This window comes from Acipenser ruthenus, chromosome 18 (assembly GCF_902713425.1).
Source record: "Acipenser ruthenus chromosome 18, fAciRut3.2 maternal haplotype, whole genome shotgun sequence".
Classification (NCBI taxonomy): domain Eukaryota; kingdom Metazoa; phylum Chordata; class Actinopteri; order Acipenseriformes; family Acipenseridae; genus Acipenser; species Acipenser ruthenus.
Genome location: NC_081206.1, coordinates 3,500,955 through 3,517,214, shown reverse-complemented (window position 1 = coordinate 3,517,214; position 16,260 = coordinate 3,500,955). Strand labels below are relative to the sequence as shown.

Here is a 16,260-nt window from a genome sequence, read left to right as displayed (position 1 = left end):
CAGTTTAGCAAGATAAACCACATGGATAATTACAGAATGTAAAAGGCTTTCTGATATGGTGACTGCCAATGCCAAGAGAAAAAAAACCAATCAGCATTGGTAGTAATTCATATTCAGGGTAGCGCTGCTTCATCTTCACAGGAATGTACATAGAGACTATCGAGACTCAAGGACAGTGAACAGCTCCTTATAGACACATAACATGCTATCATCACAGCGCTCTGCTCAATATTCACACTCAGAATGCCATTTCCGGGCTGTGCATTTTGAGGGCTCCTGTAGCTTGATCGCTTTCAGATCGGCACCAAGCTTTCCTCATATCAAGACTTCACATTTCAAATGACTTTTTGCATGCATAGTTATCCCAGCTGGAAAGCACTGTAGTCCATATTGAAGATTGTTTATAGCATGTGCATATTCATAATCTTTTGATTCCTACCTGTTTAATACCCTTTTATGTGCCGTCTGTATAGCACACTATGACATACTCTGCTGTGCTTTTTTTAATCTATTATGTTTATTTTGTAATGCAATGCCTGGCACTTCTGTTTGAGATGCAGCCAGATATGAGAGACTGCTGCTGAGACGACTCCTCTTACTGCAATGGTATGCTGCTCCAAGGGGTATGAGCTATTGGAAGGGTGGCACTGTGGGGGTTTAAATCCCCAGTGACTCATCCAGCAAAGGCACTACTGCACTGGGTATAGGGTGAGTTAGAAGAGCAGAAGCTCTCTAGTTTGAATCCTGGCAGTGCTGAGCTGCACTCTTGGCTGCCCACACATGGGCTGGAGTTTAAATGGGCAGGGAAAGAGGGGCTTTGCTTGAAAAGAGGCCATGAGCTTGAAAAGTGGCAAGGTTGCTTGTTGGTCGTCAAGGACTTTTGATCAGCAAATTGGGTTTCAAATTGGACCAAAAAATGATGAAATAAAATATATCCTAAACAAACAAAATCGACAGCACCTGCAAGGCCTGGTATGTGTGCGCTTTGGATTAAAAGCTAATTGTATATAAGCTTGAGTTTTTGTATGTTTGTTTACACATGACTTTATTTGTCTAGATGTTTGATTGAATAGGGTAGTGCCTTAGGGTAGTGCCATACAGTCATAAAAGCATGGCTGTAGCTGTGGCCTGAATTGATCTCATAGAGGGCCCCAACCCAAGTCCTGACCAGGCTTGATCTTGCTTAGCTTCTGAGATGTGACAGGATTGGCATGAAAGGTGCTATTGCTGCAGGCTAACTATATACAATTCCTGCTTGCTGTGGAATGCTGTGAAGCACATATGCTGATCAAATTAATTTGCCAATGCTGTGATTTTTCTTAGCTATCTCTTTTCCTAGCTCGGGTAAAGATAATAAGCCAGATGGCTGAGGAGATTCTGTAGAGCGTTTTACATGGAAATCCATCTTTTTGATGAAAGCCACTTTATTGTCTTTTTAATGTGAAAAATAATTCTGAACCCTTTTTGAATAATTAACTAATTTAAGCCTGTCTCAAATATCTTCCCCCTACAAGGATAATGCTTATGAAATGACAAGAGAATTACATCATAAAAACGCTAGATAATGTGTATAATTGCCATTGCTCACTCCCAGATTCTATGCACAGGTCATTCACAGAGAGAGGCATGCTGATATTTATCAATATGGATTTACCCTATCTGAAGTCTCAGAGGAACTACACTATATTCACTATCATTCATTACCCATATACAACACTCCATCTGTCATCTTCACCAGTTCAGGGTAAGGTGCTTTTGGATACTTTTGTTGTTTGGTGTATGACTCAAGAAATTCACAAACTGCTTGACTGAAAACAGTTCTCATTCTTATAATCTGCCCTCAGTCCCAGGCATGCTTGCTATCTATATACACACACACACACACAAAATATCCAACATCAAATAAAAAATCATAGAAGAACTTTTTCTATGTCTGGTATTCAATTAAACTGTAGAGAGTATTTTAATTTAACAGCTTAATTTGACTAATGCAGTGGTGTGTTTTTTAAGCGTGTCCACCTATCTCTGCAAGTTTGATTGAATTGCATACAAGCAAAACAATTTGGATCATTTGAACAAGACTTACACTGTTTAGATCAATTGGATACTGACTTTCTACCTTTTGTATTTCAAAACCAATTGGATTATCATTGGAATAAGGGGCCAGCAGCAGACAACCTTCAGAAAGAGCAGAGAGGGTGACGATCACTGAGAGCTGAAACACCAAGAGATCAGACTGACACAGCTGAGTACAACAGCAGGGTACTCTGATCTGACAGCTGCCAGCGATCACAGGCACACGACAGGCATCGCTAGCATACGTCTGCATGGATGGTCTCTTAGTTATATCATTGCCATCTGAAGGATGTGGTTTATCCCTTAGTTATCACATTGTCCCCATATCCACAGCTGTGGTCTAAACAGGGGATAGGTCATGGGTCTCAGATCTTAGTGGTGTAAACAAGGGATGATCTACAGGTCTGAGGTCCACAGCAATAATTGTTTCCTTATTTCTTAATTTACTTAGCATGAGAAAATTGCCATGTATAAGTTGTACTAGTCAAGGCAGCCTACCATTACATTACGATTTACAAATGTGAATAGTGGCCTAAAGAGAGTTATGTGACTGGCAATAGCAGGCTGTGAGAACAGCTTGCTGAGTCTGGAGTTCACTGCGGAACATGTGCAATGTGTCATTAATAATTTTTACAGAAATTTACTTTGTAACACACAGTCTACCTAGCCAGGGGGTCAGATATGCTGGGTATCTGTGGGGAGAGATGTCTGTGAATTATACACTCTCTCCAGCCAGGAGGTCTAGATGGCTGTATGGCTTCACCACTTCAAACGTCTGCACAAGGCAATGCTTTTCTCCCTTTACTCCCTACTGTGTTTCATTTGAGCACAGGCCTACCCTGTATTTTCTCATTAATCTGATGGTTTACAGGTAATTGGGACACTCAAACGAGCACTAACCCTAGTGCACGATATGAGCTTCTTCTTCTTCTCTCTGTATAGAACAAATGGGGGATTTCTCATTTACCCCGGCGAAGATGACGTTTGCAAATTGACTTCTCTCTGCAGGAGCTGGGCTGCAAAGCGGAGACAATTAACAGAGACACGTCCAAAAAAAATAAAATAAAAAAATACAGCCTGCACGCCACAGGAAGATTCATGATTACAGTGAAGATTGGGCCATCTTGACCTTATTCGGGGCACTAACTAGACTCATTACTGAAGATTAAGTAGGGCTACAATTACATTTTAATGGGAGTCCTACAGTTTGAGCTACCTTGGCGAGGTTTAGAATTATCCTGGGTAATTTTGAGACTCAAATGATTTCTCTTTTTAGGCTTAAGAAAAAAAGAATAAAAGCTCACGATGGTCAGGAAGACGTATCTACTCTCCAGAGTCTCCTGATAACTGCTAACTGTGACAGTTTAAATGTTCGGCGAAAATATTTTGTGATCAGCCTAAAAAGGATCCAGCATTACTGTCATGGTCTGGATAGATCGTTTAAGCCATGTCTTACAATATCCCTGTGGTTGTTATTGGTACAGGATGTATTTGGTTGTGATTAATGGATGTCCAAATCAGTAATATACTGAACACATCCACAGAGAAACTCGGAAATAACAGCCCTGTAAAATGAATTTGAGTGTTCTCCAAACACTGCTCAATTGTATTGCGATTCCGGTTTTGAAAATTCATGAAGTGCAAACAAGTGTTCAGGTGGGTTTACAGTAATTTAATAAGTCACTGACAGTAATATACACTCTTTTGGATGGCATCCTGCCCTTTAAAAGGCTCTTGAAAGCTCCTGAAAATTTCAACAAGGCCTGTTCAAACTTGTTAAGTGAAAAACAAAAGCTTTGAAAGGGCTTGTTATAACATAGTCCCATTAGAGGCTTTATAAAGTCAGCTAAACTTAGTAAAAATATCTGATATTTATGGATGCTGGTATGATTGCTTTTGCAATTTTCAGATGGAATGTTAGTGTATCACAGATAGTAAATCAGTAATGAGAAATCAACCAATCATACGTCAAGGATCTGTCCAAATTCCAGCCCATCTTATCTAGTGTACAGGAGTAATGCCATGACCCCATGAGTAGTATATACAGCACAGTAGTGTTTAATAGTAGTCAAACTCTTTTTGTGATATATGGGACACTGCAGATCCTGTCCAGTCCAAACTTCAAGTAGTATTCACTGCTTTGCTGAAGGAAGTTGCACTCTGAGCAACACTTTTTCAAAACTCCAAACGCCCACTGCCAACTGCACAGGCCTTCTCTAAAATTCTGTGAAGAACAACTAATTCTGTAAGCAGCAGGAAATCAAAGGCATTTCAGTTATGAGGAAGATGCTTTTCGGTTCCTTTTAGACTTTTTTTTTTAGATTTTTATTTGGCAGCATTGCATCTGTAGCAGAGCATCATTGTTCAAAGGTACTGTACTAAAAGAATGACCTTACACCCTAAATGCTTGTTTACAGATATTAAAAGTATCCTTTTCCAAATCAGTTGTCTTTTCTATTCATTACAGAAAAGTACAAATTGTATAATTGTTATTCCTTTGTGGCAGTAATACCACTGCTTTTCATTCAATTCGGCTGGGTAAATATTCATTTTATAATCTAATTTAATAAAAGGAGCACATTTTCTGTACTAGTAAAGTGAGACATAATTCTCTGTTCTGTTTAACATTTGTATACACCTTTATATCTTTCTCCTGATTTTGAGTGTGTGTTGGGGGGGGGGGGGGGGGGTATTACCTTGCTCAGACTGCTCAAAGATAGATATGGGTTCGGATTAGGGTTAGGGTTAGGGTGTGGGTGTGTGGGGAGGGGATTACCTTGCTCAGAATTCCATATGCCCATGAGTGGTAAAGCTGTCAAAATTATGATTAAGAAACCCTGCTGGAATGTTAAACAGATACAAAAAATATATCTTATATTATGCAAATTCAAAACAGAAAATGTGATGGTTCTTTGTGAGCAAAGACATAGCCATTGTGCATCCTCTCTGAATTCCACAAGGGAGATAACCAGCGTATAACCAGTGTTGTGCTCACTGAAGCTTCTGACAGTATTTATCAGGAAAGTGTAAAACACAATTCATAAGAAATGAAAACTCTGCCGGGTAAAAAAATCAATAAAGACATTCACGAGAGAGAGAGAGAGAGAGAGAGAGAGAGAGAGAGAGAGAGAGAGAGAGAGAGAGAGAGAATATGTTTGGCCCAGCTCGGGGAAACATCTCAGCAAATGAAACAATATCAATGCATACTCATTATTAGGAAAATTAAAAGCCCACTTAATCTCCCTTCAGACTCTACAGAATAGTCGTGTACTAGAGGGAGCAAAGGCACTTGACAGCTTAACCTGGATGAGCTGCCACTGTGGGCTAGATTCTCAAATCTCTTTATTCCAAAATACCCAGAGTGGTAAGTCTGGCTGTTTGTAACAAAATACTTTCAGAAATCTTACCTGTCGTGCCATTTCATTCTCTTAAAAGGTCTCACATGTGCAGTTTTGAAAGAAACACATATCCTGCATTTTCATTTTAAAACATGATATTTGGTACTGCTCTTGTTAAAAAAATAATTTAAGACCTATATAATGAGTGGATGCAATGTAAAATGTGTGGAACTATTTTTTTCAATTTGCAGGGTTCCTCTTCCAGAGGACAGACTGCTACAGTAAAACACCTCGATCAGCCCCGGCTCTCTCTCTCTTGTTGTTTTCGCACACGCTGTACATATAAATCATTTGAAAACTATTTCACACACCATTTGCTACCCGTAAATAATGGATCTGAATCGTTTTCACTTACATCTGGGTTTTGGTATTTGTTAATCGCAAAAAATGGAAATCTTTCTGTTAATGCAGTGTGGGTTGCTGATCTGACGATCTATCTGGAGACAGACATAGACAGATAGATGTGCAGGGAGGCAGACAGACAGAAGCCTGCTCACTGGAAATGGTGGAGAATTATTTTAAAATCCCCATATTGGTTATTTCTTCCCTGCATCAGACATGCCTGTTTTTGGTTTGTTATTTTATATGGGTTCCGTAGTCACGTTCCGTGGTCGTGTTCCGTGGTCATGTTCCATGGTCATGTTCCGTGGTCACGTTCCGTGATCATGTTCCGTAGTCATGTTCCATAGTCATGTTCCGTGGTCGTGTTCCACGGTCATGTTCTGTGGTCATGTTCCGTGGTTGTGTTCCTTGGTCATTTAACTTGAGGTAGTGCCTCTAATGCATCTTAGAAAATCATGTTGCTTCTAATTACATTTCAGAAACAGCAATGTGGTTCTGCACTCAGACACACTGAGCAAGGGCGGTGCCTAGCCAGTGAGATCCCTTGACACATGATGAAGAGAATCACTCGACTTTGACTCCTTATCCCATGGAATGCATGAGACAATAGAATCACCTTCTCAATCCTCAGGGAAGACTGGAAACCTTGCACAGCCAGCATTTAAACCTGCCACCCCTGACTACATGACTCACCCTGCACACCAAGCCCTCATACCTTTACCAGGTGAGCCCCTCGGGGGTAGAAATCTGTTTCAGTTGTGACTATGAGATAGCAGTGGTTTGACAGAAAACAAGAAATTCAATAGAAAGGGTAGACATTGTTCACAGAAAAAAAGCGCCCCAGCTTTGATTTGTGTTTACTACTGCATATGATATTATGAATGGCGACACAGACAAATACCTTTTATGGCCAAGAGCATGCCACTTGGGAGCTTTTGTTGTTTTGAATTCCAAGGGGGAAGAGATCTGAATCAATAACTCATTCCTACACACGGGACTGTATATTCAAACTGAATGAATGGACCAGGGCAAGTCCTTCGGGCATGCATGCCGCTGTATCTGTTTGAAAACCAAGCCCATTGAATTCATGCACTCACTCATAAGGAATTCTAACTCAAAAGCCTTTTGTACAGTAATTGCAGTGGATCATATTAATACACACGATTAAACCAAATAACTTGGACTACACAACTTGGGTTGTGCACACAATAACCTAGATCAGGGACACCAGTTCATTTTCTTGAGATCATTCTGAGACAATTAAAGGGGTTATCATTCTATAAACCCGTGGTCCACTTCCATATATGGTAGGTCTCATATGTACAGTTCTGAAAATGACAAGCATCTATATATATATATATATATATGGTAACATCCTAGGTTAAGGAAACCTCTTAGTTTGCATTGCTTATTTTATTGTGTTCTGTTCCCATCAACAGTGTTTTCATGGCCAGATCCTAATACCTTTTTCCCTGAAAGTATTTGGGGTTAAAGCATGCCACCAGCACTACAGGTAAGATCCGCAGAATTGTTTCATTAGTCTTTTAAAGCAGCTAAAGTTGGATCATTATATTAACCGCACTAACTGCAGCAGAAGACCAAAAAAAAAAGAAATAATGTTTTGCCAATTAACTGGATTTCCCGGACATATACCAGAGCCATTGTAAAGTATGTTCTGCTTAATGAACAGCTAATTGAATTGAGGTTCATTCCATTTGTCTTTCTTTACCAGTCTGTCTCTTTGTGTCTGCCTGTGTCTGCATCTGTTCCCTTCATTACTAATGGTTTGGCAGGTTGGGATAAAAATCATACTGATAGATCTGAACTAATCAAAGATTACACTGACAAGAGCTCTCCCTGTACATTTCTAGTGTTTCAGAGTTCTGTTACACTTCTGTTTCTGTTACTAGAAAATCTAAAAGGCTTGGAGATATCGAGCTCCTTCAGAACTAAACAACACTATGTTTATATAATTGTATATATTTCTGCACATATGCTTATATGTTTGTACATCACATGCACTGTATGTATTGTTGTATGTATGTGCTGGATGTGTTTATTTTTGGAATATTAAGTATTACAAGACATTATGCTGTGCTGTTACACAATTTGGATAAATGTTTTACAGTCAGATGCTACTCAGAATTCGTTACCACACTGTAATAAAGTTTAATAATGATTGCTGTAGAATTGTACTATATAGTAGTTTCTTTTGGTATTATCCCATTGTCCTGTCCATTGTGGCAACACTTGCAACAGCTTTTAAATACAACAAAATTCCTGTCAAGAGTTGAAAAAAATCATGCGAGGGACATCCCGTGCAAAAGTGTGTGCTATAGGTAATTATAATGTTACTAATGCCACTTAAAATATGCATTTTTTTGTTTTGTTTTGTTTTTAATTTACTGCATAACTTGTCATGCTAATGCAAACCACAACTTGTGGTCTGCAAAATATTCAATCTGTATGTTAAACTCAGACACTAAAGGCAGAGGAAAGCAATACCATCCCAGTTCAGCTTCTCATTCAGACACTGTGATGCACAATGTACAGACTTTAGTGGCTTTGCCCTGCAAGCCACAGAATATTACAATTTGAATTAGAGTTGATCCCTGGTATCTGGATTGACTTTTCCCATACTGCTAACAGAGACAAAGCACAGATACCCGGACAGAATGTCTATTCAGCACATTAAGAGGTTTCCATTACCGGACATGCTCTTGTCAGTCCTCCACCAATTTTGACCTAAAAGTAATTTCAGATGTGTTTACTGCATGATAGTATTTTCACAACAGGAACAGTCAGGACACTTTACTGAGGATATGATTTCTCCTCCTACATGAATATATGTTTTATTCTAGTAAAAAACCACTACTCTCCCTCAAGCTGTACCCACAAACCTCACTGTAAAAAAACCACTACTCTCCCTCAATCTGTACCCCTGAACCTCACTGTAAAAAGGTATATACTTTCCCTCAATCTGTGCCCCTCTATACTCTCCCTATACCCCCAACTCTCCCTAAATGTGTAGCTTTTAATACGGTAACGGATCTCTCATTTAATATTCTACTGCTTGTCCAGTCTGAAGGACTGTAGGAGAGTCAACATGAATTATTTAACATCTCAACACTGACACACACCTTGAATTGGCCAGATTACGCTATGACATTCACCAGCTCCTAATATCCACGGGACTGAATCATTAATTCTTCCCACATGTCCTTTGGAACAGTGAGCTACATGTCCGGGAGATTATTCAGAATGAAAGCAGATTTTCAGCAGGGGGTCTGAACCATTGTTTGTTCTAATTTCCCTCAATAGATTAAAGACTTCCTTCCTCAAAGACTGACATCAAGGATCTTGCAAGGGCAAAACCCAGATGAATGGATCTGCATCTGCTTGTGCTTGAAAGAACACGTAGTGCACACGCTACAGTATTGTCCTAGGTCACTAGCAGAATCCGTTTCAAAAGGGTGAAATTATTAACATGTTGTTTATTTCCCCTGTTTCCATGCAGTGATTAAAGCCCTAATTCAGACTGCAAACACATTTTCACAACCTAGTTAAATTGCAAACATCGTCTGCTTGTTATTTTGCTTTGCACATCCGTTATTTCTCAAAAGGTTTTCAGGCAAATCCATCATATTCTAGTTCTGTTTCTGACCTATTCAAGAATAGGTATACTGTACACCCAAATCATTGTATGATACAATAGGCTTGAACCGTTCCAGAGAAAGGCACAGCACTGACTGTGATTCCCATCTGTGATGTTATTTAACACGACTCAGCAACTGTTTATTTATTTATTTATATATAAGCTTTAATTACATAAAATTGGAAACAATTCCAACCGCATTCCTTCTAATGGGTAATAATCTCAATTTCCGCATTATTCGAATTCAAATATATATATATATATATATATATTTATATATATATATATATATATATATATATATATATATATATATATATATATATATATATATATATATATATATATATATATATATATATATTCTTGACTTATAAGAAATGGCAATAGGTCCATTAGGTTGGCATATAGGCAAATTCAGAATCAGGTTTGACACAATATGTTATCGTATCACATGCAGTACGTATATTGCTATCAGTTTACCTCAAGGCTTGAACAGTGATGACAGGGGGAAACGGTATGACGTAAAAGACGAAAAAAACGAATGCATGAATGCTGTGCTGTTGAATGAATGAAAGAATGAATGGATGAGAGGACAGGGAGGGAGGGAGACCGAAAGAAAGAAAGAAAGAAAGAAAGAAAGAAAGAAAGAAAGAAAGAAAGAAAGAAAGAAAGAATCTAATATAACCTTATATTCGTATACAATATGTTCGCTCTATGTTAACTATACAAGCAAGATCAAAAGCGACAGTTTTTTTGATCCCGCTCTTCGCAGGCTATAGCCGACGCCCCCTCCTGGCCTGGCCGTGTTTACTTTGACATCTGTAGGTGCAAGAACCAATGCAGACTGCTTCCCTCTCTCACATCCTCTTCAAGAGCATCATGCAACCGCGGCACTGCAACCACATTAAAAGAATAGCCATCTCCCTCACTAGTGTTATCATATTTTGGTGACATTAATCAAAAACTATACTTATATGTATATCAGTTTTAAAAGAGACCCAAGAATGGGCCAGCAGCGCGAGAAGCGTTTTTGCAATTCTAATTTGGTTGAATTCCAAACCCCCGGCTACCGTCCCCCTTCTCTCGTCATTACAGTGGACTAGTCGAATGTATGGCAATTTTACGCCAATGGATCATTTTCAACTAAGTCGAAACAAAATCCTGACTCAAACGACGAGATCAGTTGCGTTTCAATTACTGCTTCTTCTAATGTAACTGCCTTTGTCGTCTCCCCTCCCTTTTCTAACACGCTGGAGGAATACAAATATATAAGCACATAGATCAATAAATGCACTCCGCGTACAGATTCTCTTTTGCAATTATGCGAGCTGGCTGTTTCTATCGCATTGCTGTTTCCCTTAATCAGTTTCTGTAGAACGTACTGCATTAAGTTGAAGAAGAAAAACATATGTCAAACCACAAACAGCTGAGCATCACCCTTACAGAGAACAGGGTCTGGCTTTATAATCCGAGTAGACCATTGCGTTTCGCAAAAATGTACAAATGCACCAAATACAGAAATATAAACAGGGTTCAATGAAATAACTAAATGCTTACCTTGGTTTCCAAATCAAAGATGCAAATTTAAAGCAGGCGTTTGTTGTTATCCTATAACGGTTACCAGTTGCGTCCCAAATATTGTCAGTTTTTAAAAATAAATAACAATCATAAAAAAAATAATAAAAACAGGCTGGGTTGCTTTTCTCTCTTTCCCTCTCTCTGTCTCTGTCAAACGCGTTGTTGAGAGATGTTTGAGCCCCAGTCCATAGTGATCCCCATTGCTGTGCGGCTCATTCAGATTTGCGGCGACCAGGCAGAGCTATGTGAAGCAGGGAGGCAGGCAGGCTGTGATGCTGCAGCACGCATCGGTCCCCTGGGATCCCGATGGAGCGAGCAGCGTGGAGGAGAGATGCAGGAAAACAGGGCTGCACGCAAAAAACGGGAAGGCATTACACTGGAGGACTGGAGCCGGATCTTTCAGGACCCTGGACAGCGACGAACACACGCACGCTTTTCAAAGCGAGAGAGCAACCACTAAGTCGAAATTTCATTTAATATCTTATTTTCTAATTATGGCCACTTAAGGAATGTTTTTTAAGATCCGAAGTAATCTGTATCTGCACTGTTAATACATTCTGTAAAATTGCATAATGCAGCATTGTAGCTTTAACAGACTGTGTTCCGTACAAAACAAAGTTCCTATTAAAAGAACAGTCTGTTGCGTACTTTTTATTTAAACAGTGCATGTGGCCTAATTCAGACACTGCTATTTCCAAACTGTCCTTTTGAAAATCACTATGATCTTGTATTGTAATATACGTGACTTACCAGAGGTGTAACTGGACTGTAACTTTATGGTGATATATAATGCCAGTCACAATTCAGTTTTAATAAACTGAACAAGCCAGGCAGCTAGCGAGTTAAAGAGGTTAGCGGTTATAATACAGGAGGCAGCTGCCTAACTCACATTATTTATCCATCATTTTTTTCAGTTATAATGAAATCGTATTTGCCTACGGCTGCTTGTGACCAGACCAGAAAACCAGGAGGCACCAGTCTTAATCTCAGTTGGGTAGAATGTATGACATTGTGAGCCTTTTAGTTTGTTTTGTCGTAGCTATTTGATGATATTAACATATGAAACAAATCAATGAATGAATTATATAATAAACACACCCAAGCTGGGGTTTAAACAATACCTGAATGTGCAGATTCAGAAGGTGGCTCACGACTGGAGTGGCCTGCCGGCTTGTTTGCATGCTAATGTCATTGTTTCTGGCTGCGTCTCGATTGGTTTCTGTTGCAGTGCTGGTGGAGTGCCGGCTGCGCTCTTGTAGTCATGCAACTTCTCTGCTGCAGCTGTCTGCAAACTGTGTTTCATTCTAGCAAAGAGCAGAACGCTATTGTTAAGAATTTCCTGTTGTTGCTGCAGGACGACCAAGTGTCAGATTGGAAGCTAACAGCTGGGTGACGTTACTATAACTTACATGCATATACTGTACTGCTGATATAGAGAAGCAAGGTTCTTTTAGACCAGAGATATAATTATCCCCATCCATTTACATGAATGTGATATCCTTAAGGAGGCAGTTCATCTTTATTAATGCTGACAGTACATACTGCAGTAAGAGGTTTCTTTTAATTTTTTTTTTTTTAACGAGGAGAGCCAATGTTTATAATGCTGAAGGTTTAAAATACAGTGGAGGCTCCAGTAGGTCTATCAAAAAACCCGTAAGGAGGGTCTGAAATTAGCACACACACACACATACACACACACACACACACACACACACACACACACACACATATATACACACACACACACACACACAGCACATACAAATAGTGCACCATAGTGCACCATTGGAGACAGGGTCAACTTTGCATCTTAACAGGTACTACATTAAATAGCACAGCTATGCTATTAGCTACCTTGTAATGTAACGTGCAGAGTGGCAGTGAGCAATGTAATTGCCTTACACCATGTGTCAACAGCACTCAAAGAGCAAGGAGGATGGGAATGACATTTTAATGGTTTCGGAACAGCGTGCTCAGAGTCCTGTGATATTTACAAAGGGTTTAGTTGATTTACATTGCTGTTCTCTTTTTAATTGATTTAAACGGCAATATTACATTACCAAATCCAGAGACCAAAACAACACACATTCAGGCACACAACTGTATTTGTGTCCCTGGTACACACTAAAAAGAATAAAAAGGGTTGAACAAGATACCCCTTTTTCAGCATTGGATGGCTCCATAACTAATCAATTACACCCATTAACAAATACAGAACACATCACATACTAAGTGGTTTGAAACTCAGAGTGAAAGAAATCTGTTTAGTCAAAAAAACAATCACAGGGCTTCTTGCTTTCCATTTAATACATGTGTTGACAATATTATAACAAATGAAGGCATATTTTTAACCCCACATCGAGCCCATTTGAAGAACTGTATGAGCTATTGAACCCAATTGACACCTGGGTGCTAGGCTGCCTTTCACAATATTGAGTGCCTTAAGAGAGCTGTCAGAAGTGATTGATGAGTCAAGGCTGGGATCAATAAGCTCTATCCACGCTGATATTCCAGCAGAGAGCAGCACGATCATTAATAGCTTTGGGGCACTAATTGCAGTTATTTTATTATCATCCCACGGGTCTGGCACGATACAAACCAGCTCTGTGAAATAGAATTGAGTTTTCTAGAGCTGGATTTACAGTATAGTGATGGGCCAGAAAGAAAGAAAGAAAGAAAGAAAGAAAGAAAGAAAGAAAGAAAGAAAGAAGTATCAGAATCTAACAGAAACCAACTTGTCAAGTCTTTGGGTTTAAACTGTAAAAACATCTCTCTTTGTCATGTAAGCAGGTTGTCTCAAAAGAGTCCAGCTGTTCAGATGAATGAAAATATGCAGGTGTGTTTTTGACTATAAGCCTGCAGGGAAAGCTTCCGGACTCCACACACATGGCTGTATACCTCTCGCTCTGCTGCAGTGAAAGTGCTTGCAGTTGTGTTGCTGCTGATTTATTTTGAAGCACAGCCATGTTTTCCTTTGATGTTTGCATTTCCATTATTCAAATGGAGCATGCACTATGTGGCATGAAAATATATTATTTCAGTCTTCATAATCAATATTGGCCCATATTGTTGACTGATAAACTGGGAGAACTCTAAGGTCTACTCCCATATCACCTGTTTCTTTGTAATTTGTTTGTCATGAGATAACGTATTCCATGATTCTGTGATGCAACTATATTGTGCGTGTGTAGATAGATAGATAGATAGATAGATAGATAGATAGATAGATAGATAGATAGATAGATAGATAGATAAAACACACACAGTTTTATGTTGATAACTAGCATTTGTGTTTATGTTTCTTAGATATGGGTATAGATATTGCTAAATATAAATATTTAAGCCAATCAAAACATGGAATATATCACAGATCTGTCTAATTGACTGTCCTGCTTGCCACCTCCACCTGGACTGGCTACTAACAATGAACTGAAATCTGTCTCTATTAAACTCTGCACCCCATCGATGTGGAAATCATAGATAAATCCTAGCACTTCTTTCTCATAAACGAAGAGTCTGCATTCACGTTTGTTAATTGCAGGCAATGCTAGTTTGTTAGGCAACATTTTTTCACAACACATCAGACTCCAAGCAGCATCTGCCTAATTAGTTTAGAGCAAACAGCTTCATGAAGTCTGGTAATGAATCTGCACTCAAGTGAAGTCAGGTGCGCTGTGGTTTTGGAAGCCGTGTTTAATATTGATTGGAGCAGGTGGTGCAGAAATGACTGTGGCTGTCTGTGGCAGTGCAGGCATTTGACTGAGGGAGATTTAGTGAACTTCCATGTGTGCTAACGTATCTGCAAGCAAGTACACAGACTGGCTACATGCAGGTACATACTTTTTAATCGTTTAGGGTTAATGAACATTGTCATTGTCATACCAGATCGGGTACTTTTTTGTTGTTTTTTTGCAGAAAATAACTCTATATACATAACATGTGCAATGAAAAATTACTATACAGTACCAGTGTAATAAACTAATATGTGAAATGTGCTCCTCGCACGATGTCCTTTATAAAAGTAGTGGAACTTTTAAAGGGGTATTCACATTGGAAAGCCTGGTACGGTATGAGGGAAAAATAAAATGAAATGTTTGTGGGTTATTGAGTTTTTCCACCACATCATTTTAAATAATAATAATAATAATAATAATAATAATAATAATAATAATAATAATAATAATAATGCAATAAAGACATTGACACTAGTGTTTCTGATGGGGAGTTTGGCCCTGCAGTGGCAGAGGGATTGTAGTTTATTCCAAAACATACTGATACATTAACACCTAGAGCAAAGGGTCAATTGGAATTTCAACGGGGAAATAGAGCTGAAAGATCAAATGAATACAAAACAGGCAGCTGTCAGAAGAGCTCGAAGAAAACAACAGGATACCCATGATCTGCAAGATGACTTAGTTTGAACACTTTCCAACACACTGGTCACAAAATATCCATAGCAACAGCAGTCTGTTGCACATGACTTACTTAAAAAAGGAACTGCCCAAACTCTTATAATGTAATAGCTAGTACTACAGTGCTCATATAGTGTGTCTGAAGACAACAGTCTCGCTCACTCCTACTGTATAACCATGTATCTACTTTGTAGACTGTTATCACCTTGCACACTTGATGCGTCCTCTAGTTACCACGCACTTGAGTTACTGCCTTTTATATTTAAACCCACAATCACAGGGTCGACAGTGCTGTGTATGCTAACGTACTAACACGGCCACAAAGGTCTGAGCTTGTCCCGAGTTATCACCCTGCCCTTGCTCTCCACGGCGTAATGCTCACAAAATCCATGAGTTCATTAAGGTAATAGCAACAATTTCTGGTGCAGATTCTGAGAATGAGTGTAATTGAGGCCGTGCATTAAGCAATTACATAATTTATTTCAGGGAAATTACTCAGATTATGCAAATGAAATCATTCTCAGTGAGCAAGGCAGGGGCTATAGAGCCCCAGGGTAGAACGTGGGTTTGTGCTTGTGTGTGTGTGTGAGTGTGTGTGTGTGTGTGTGTGAGTGTGTGTGTGTGTGTGTGTGCGTGTGTGTTAGTGTGTGTGTGTGTTAGTGTGTGTGTGTGTTAGTGTGTGTGTTAGTGTGTGTTTGTGTGTCTCTCTGTGTAGTTCTTTTGTTCCAGGGACAGCAATCATTTTAGGATATACTGCACAAGATATTATGGATAGTAATAGAGTTAGCTTAAGTTC

At 39.2% G+C, this 16,260-nt stretch overlaps 1 protein-coding gene across 5 annotated transcripts in view; it reads right to left on the bottom strand.

Moving 5' to 3' along the window:
• The window catches only part of LOC117421855 (disks large-associated protein 4-like), a 112,881-nt gene extending 101,598 nt beyond the window's left edge, over window positions 1–11,283 (bottom strand). For 3 of the 5 annotated variants that reach the window (XM_058990854.1, XM_058990856.1, XM_058990855.1), the window contains exon 1: window positions 11,032–11,276. The gene's annotated coding sequence lies outside the window, so the exon portion shown is untranslated. Of the gene's footprint in view, window positions 1–11,031 lie in introns of all 5 variants that reach the window. The other 2 variants (XM_058990858.1, XM_058990857.1) reach the window with 2 other exon arrangements.
• Window positions 11,284–16,260: the final 4,977 nt, after the last annotated feature.